Source organism: Arachis stenosperma, chromosome 2 (genome assembly GCF_014773155.1).
Source record: "Arachis stenosperma cultivar V10309 chromosome 2, arast.V10309.gnm1.PFL2, whole genome shotgun sequence".
NCBI lineage: Eukaryota > Viridiplantae > Streptophyta > Magnoliopsida > Fabales > Fabaceae > Arachis > Arachis stenosperma.
In genome coordinates, this window is record NC_080378.1 from 107,828,005 (window position 1) to 107,834,423 (window position 6,419).

Below are 6,419 nucleotides of genomic sequence, written 5' to 3' on the forward strand. Positions count from 1 at the left end.
TCCTCATTTTCACACACCCTAAACACTACTTCTTCCCCTTTTGGCCGAACCACAAAGCCATCTCCCTCTCCTCCATTTCTTCTTCTTCTACTCTCTTCTTTCTTCTTTTGCTCGAGGACGAGCAAACCTTATAAGTTTGGTGTGGTAAAAGCATTACTTTTTGTTTTTCCATAACCATTTATGGCATCCAAGGCCGGAGAAACCTCTAGAAAGTGGAAAGGGAAGGCAAAAGCTTTCACCTCCGAGTCATGGGAGATGGAGAGATTCATCTCAAGGGTGCATCAAGACCACTTCTATGAAGTTGTGGCCATGAAGAAGGGTCAACTTTGATCAAAGGTTGGACCAAGTCCTCACAGACATTTGTGAAGAGGGCGCTCAATGGAAGAGAGATTCAAGAGGAAAGCCGGTTCAACTGAGAAGGCATGACCTCAAGACCATCACTAAGAAAAGGATGGAGCAAACAAGAGACCCCTCTCATCATGAGATCCCTGAGATGCCTCAAGGGATGCACTTTCCTCCACAAGACTATTGGGAGCAAATCAACACCTCCCTAGGAGAATTGAGTTCCAACATGGGACAACTAAGGGTGGAGCACCAAGAACATTCCATCCTCCTCCATGAAATCAGAGAAGATCAAAGAATCATGAGAGAGGAGCAACAAAGACAAGGAAGAGACATTGAGGAGCTCAAGCATTCCATAAGACCTTCAAGAGGAAGAACAAGCCGCCATCACTAAGGTGGACCCGTTCTTTAATCTCCTTGTTCTTTATTTTCTTGTTTTTCGAAATTTTCATGCTTATGTTTGTCTATGTTTGTGTATTATGATCATTAGTGTCTTAGTGTCTATGCCTTAAAGTTATGAATGTCCTATGAATCCATCACCTTTCTTAAATGAAAACTGTTTTTATTACAAAAGAACAAGAAATACATGATTTCTAATTCATCTTTAAAACTAGCTTAATTAGTTTGATGTGGTGACAATACTTTTTGTTTTCTGAATGTATGCTTGAACAGTGCATATGTCTTTTGAATTTGTGGTTCATGAATGTTAAAATTGTTGGCTCTTGAAAGAATGATGAAAAAGGAGACATGTTACTGAGGATCTGAAAAATCATAAAAATGATTCTTGAAGCAAGAAAAAGCAGTGAATACAAAAAAAAAAAAAACAAAAAAAAGGGGAGAAAAAGAAAAAGAAAGAAAAAAGAAAGAAATAAAGTTGTGATCCAAGGCAAAAAGAGTGTGCTTAAGAACCCTGGACACCTCTAATTGGGGACTCTAGCAAAGCTGAGTCACAATCTGAAAAGGTTCACCCAATTATGTGTCTGTGGCATGTATGTATCCGGTGGTAATACTGGAAGACAGAGTGCTTTGGGCCACGGCCAAGACTCAATAAGTAGCTGTGTTCAAGAATCATCATACTTAACTAGGAGAATCAATAACACTATCTGGATTCTGAGTTCCTAAAGAAGCCAATCATTCTGAATTTCAAGGGATAGAGTGAGATGCCAAAACTGTTCGGAGGCAAAAAGCTACTAGTCCCGCTCATCTAATTTGGAGCTAAGTTTCATTGATAATTTGGAGTTGATGAGCGGATAATTTATACGCTTTTTGGCATTGTTTTTAGATAGTTTTTAGGATGATTGAGCTACTTTTAGGGATGTTTTCATTAGTTTTTATGTTAAATTCACATTTCTGGACTTTACTATGAGTTTGTGTGTTTTTTTGTGATTTCAGGTAAATTCTGACTGAAATTGAGGGATTTGAGCAAAACTCTGAAAAAGGCTGACAAAAGGACTGCTGATGCTGTTGGATTCTGACCTCCCTGCACTCGAAATGGATTTTCTGGAGCTACAGAACTCTAAATGGCGCGCTCTCAACGGCGTTGGAAAGTAGACATCCAGGGCTTTCCAGCAATATATAATAGTCCATACTTTATTCGAAGAATAACGACGTAACTTGGCGTTGAACGCCAAGTACATGCTGCTGTCTGGAGTTAAACGCCAGAAAAACGTCATGATCCGGAGTTGAACGCCCAAAACACGTCATAACTCGGATTTCAACTCCAAGAGGAGCCTCAGCTCGTGGATTGATCAAGCTCAGCCCAAGCATACACCAAGTGGGCCTCGGAAGTGGATTTATGCATCAATTACTTACTCATGTAAACCCTAGGAGCTAGTTTATTATAAATAGAACTTTTTACTATCATAGTATCATCCTGGATTGTATTTTGAATCTAGTGATCACGTTTTAGGGGGCTGGCCTCTCGGCCATGCCTGAACCTTTTGCTTATGTATTTTCAACGGTGGAGTTTCTGCACACCATAGATTAAGGGTGTGGAGCTCTGCTGTACCTCAAGTATTAATGCAATTCTATCTTCTTTTATTCAAATGCTATCTTAGTTTTATTCCAAGATATTCATTCGTACCCAAGAACATGATGAATGTGATGAGTTAGATAACCCTCATTATCATTCTCACTTATGAACGCGCGTGATTGACAACCACTTCCGTTCTACATGCAACAGAGCTTGAATGTGTATCTCTTAGATTCCCCAACAGAATCTTCGTGGTATAAGCTAGATAGATGGCGGCATTTATGAGGATCCGGAAAGTCCAACCTTGTCTGTGGTGTTCCGAGTAGGATCCTGGGAATCCGGAAAGTCTAACCTTGTCTGTGGTATTCCGAGTAGGATTTCGGTAATGAATGACTGTGACGTGCTTCAAACTTGCAAGTGCTGGGCGTTAGTGACAGACGCAAAAGAATCAATGGATTCTATTCCAGTAGGAGCGGGAACCAACCAGTGATTAGCCGTACTGTGACAGAGTGCGTGAGCATTAGTTTTCACTGCGAGGATGGGATGTAGCCATCAACCATGGGTGATGCCTCCAGACGATTAGCCGTGCGATTGACAACCGCATAGGATCATTTTCCCGAGAGGATTGAAAGTAGCCACCGCTGATGGTGAACCCCTATACACAGCTTGCCATGGAAAGGAGTAAGAAGGATTGAGTTGAAGCAGTAGGAGGGCAGGCGTTCTTGAGCCATACAGCATCTTCATATACTTAACTGAAATTCCTATGCCAATGAATCTACATAAGTATTCTATCCCTTTTATTATTTCTTATTTTATTATTAATTTTCGAACCATAAACAATTTTAATCTGCCTGACTGAGATTTACAAGGTGACCATAGCTTGCTTCATACCAACAATCTCTGTGGATTCGACCCTTACTCACGTAAGGTTTATTACTTGGACGACCCAGTACACTTGCTGGTTAGTTGAACGGAGTTGTGAATTCAACCAGTGCCATAATAGTGATTTCATACAAAGACAAACAACTTGAAAAGAATAGTGATCACAATTTCGTCCACCAAGTTTTTGGCGCCGTTGCCGGGGATTGTTCGAGTATGGACAACTGACGGTTCATCTTGTTGCTCAGATTAGGTAATTTTCTTTTCAAAAATCTTTTTCAAAATTTTTCTTTTATTTTTCGTTTTTCCAACCTTTATTTTCGAAAATATTAATAAAAATCCAAAAAAAATTAGAAAATCATAAAAATAAAAAATATTTTGTGTTTCTTGTTTGAGTCTTGAGTCAATTTTTAAGTTTGGTGTCAATTGCATGCTTTAAAATTTTTCTTGCATTTTTTTTTTCGAAAAATCCCATGATTTCATAGTGTTCTTCATGATCTTCAAGTTGTTCTTGATAAGTCTTCTTGTTTGATCTTGATGAATTCTTGTTTTGTGTCTTTTCTTGTTTTTCATGTGCATTTTTGCATTCATATTTTCCATGCATTAAAAATTTCTAAGTTTGGTGTCTTGCATATTTTCTTTGCATCAAAAATTTTTCAAAAATATGTTCTTGATGTTCATCATGATCTTCAAAGTGTTCTTGGTGTTCATCTTGACATTCATAGCATTCTTGCATGCATTCATGGTTTTGATCTAAAAATTTCATGCATAAAGTACTTTTGTTGTTTTTCTCTCTCATAATTAAAATTCAAAAATAAAAAAATATATCTTTTCCTTATTTCCCTCCAAATTTTCGAAATTTTGGGTTGACTTGGTCAAAAATTTTCAAAATTAGTGGTTTCTTACAAGTCAAGTCAAAATTTCAATTTTAAAAATCTTATCTTTTCAAAATCTTTTTCAAAAATCATATCTTTTTCATTTTTTTACTTTCTTTTCGAAAATTTCAAAAATATTTTTCAAATTATTTTCAAAATCTTTTTCTTATCTTTACATCTAATTTTCGAAAATTCACTAATAATTAATGTGATTGGTTCAAAAATTTGAAGTTTGTTACTTTCTTGTTAAGAAAGGTTCAATCTTTAAGTTCTAGAATCTTGTCTTGTAGTTTCTTGTTAGTGAAGTAAATAATTTTAAAATTTTTAAATTAAATCTTTTTGTTTTTTATTTTATCTTTTTCAAAAAAATTTTATCTTTTTCAAAATTTGATTTCAAAATATCTTATCTAACTTACTATCTTCTTATCTTTTTCAAATTTGATTTTAAATTTTTTTTCAATCAACTAACTAACTTTTTGTTTGTTTCTTATCTTTTTCAAAACCACCTAACTACTTTTCTCTCTTCTATTTTCGAAAATATCTCTTCCCTTTTTCAAAAATTCTTTTTAATTAATTAATTGTTTCATGTTTTAATTTTAATTACATTTCTTTTTTTTTTATTTTCGAAAATCACTAACCCCTTTTCAAAAATTATTTTCGAAATCCCTCTTCTCTTTTCTTATTCTATTTAATTATTTAATTACTAACACTTCTCTTCACCTCTCTTCATCCATAAATCCGAACCCTCTCCTTCATTCTTCTACTCCCCTCTTTTTCTACTAACATAAAGGAATCTCTATACTGTGACATAGAGGATTCCTCTTTCTTTTCTTGTTTCCTTCTCTTTCATATGAGCAGGAACAGGGATAAAGGCACTCTTGTTGAAATTGATCCAGAACCTGAAAGGACTCTGAAGAGAAAATTAAGAGAAGCAAAATTACAACAATCCAGAAGAAACCTTCTAGAAATTTTCGAACAAGAGAAAGAGATGGCAGACGGAAATAATAATAATAATGCAAGGAGAATGCTTGGTGACTTCACAAAGCCAACGTCCAAGTTTGATGGAAGAAGCATCTCCATTCCTGCCATTGGAGCCAATAACTTTGAGCTTAAGCCTCAACTAGTTGCTTTAATGCAACAAAACTGCAAGTTTTATGGACTTCCATCTGAAGATCCCTATCAGTTTTTAACTGAGTTCTTGCAGATCTGTGAGACTGTAAAGACGAATGGAGTTGATCCTGAAGTCTACAGACTCATGCTTTTCCCTTTTGCTGTAAGAGACAGAGCTAGAGTATGGTTGGATTCACAACCCAAGGATAGCCTGGACTCATGGGATAAGCTTGTCACTGCATTCTTAGATAAATTCTTTCCTCCTCAAAAGCTGAGCAAGCTGAGAGTGGATGTTCAAACCTTCAAACAAAAAGATGGTGAATCCCTCTATGAAGCTTGGGAAAGATATAAGCAGTTGACCAAGAGATGTCCATCTGACATGTTTTCAGAATGGACCATATTAGATATATTCTATTATGGTCTCTCTGAATTTTTGAAAATGTCATTGGACCATTCTGCAGGTAGATCTATTCACCTGAAGAAAACGCCTGAAGAGGCTCAAGAACTCATTGACATGGTTGCAAACAACCAGTTTATGTACACCTCTAAAAGGAATTCCGTGAATAATGGGGTACCTCAGAAGAAAGGAGTTCTTGAAATTGATGCTCTGAATGCCATACTGGCTCAGAACAAAATGTTGACTCAACAGGTCAACATAATCTCTCAAAATCTGAATGGATTGCAACATGCATCCAACAGTACTAGAGAGGCAGCTTCTGAAGAAGCTTATGATCCTGAGAACCCTGCCATGGCAGAGGTTAATTACTTAGGTAAACCTTATGGAAACACCTATAACTCATCATGGAGAAATCATCCAAATTTCTCCTGGAAGGATCAGCAAAAGCCTCAACAAGGCTTTAACAATGGTGGACGCAATAGGCTGAACAATAGTAAGCCATATCCATCATCTTCTCAGCAACAGACAGAGAACTCTGAACAAAACAATTCTAATTTAGCCAATATAGTCTCTGATCTGTCAAAGGCCACTTTCAGTTTCATGAATGAAACAAGATCCTCCATTAGAAATCTGGAGGCACAAGTGGGCCAGCTGAGTAAGAAGGTTATTGAAACTCCTCCCAGTATTCTCCCAAGCAATACAGAAGAAAATCCAAAAGGAGAATGCAAGGCCATTGACATAGTCAATATGGCCGAATGCACAAAGGAGGAGGAGGACGAAAATCCTAGTGAAGAAGACCTCCTGGGATGTTCCTCAAGCAAGAAGGAGTTTCCTATTAAGGATC

The 6,419-nt window shown here is 36.8% G+C and overlaps 1 non-coding gene across 1 annotated transcript; it reads right to left on the reverse strand.

Annotated features, from left to right (window-relative positions):
* Positions 1–5,455: 5,455 nt before the first annotated feature.
* Positions 5,456–5,559, reverse strand: LOC130964670 (small nucleolar RNA R71). The gene has a single exon (XR_009080755.1). It is a non-coding gene; the product is annotated as a small nucleolar RNA R71 (small nucleolar RNA).
* Positions 5,560–6,419: the final 860 nt, after the last annotated feature.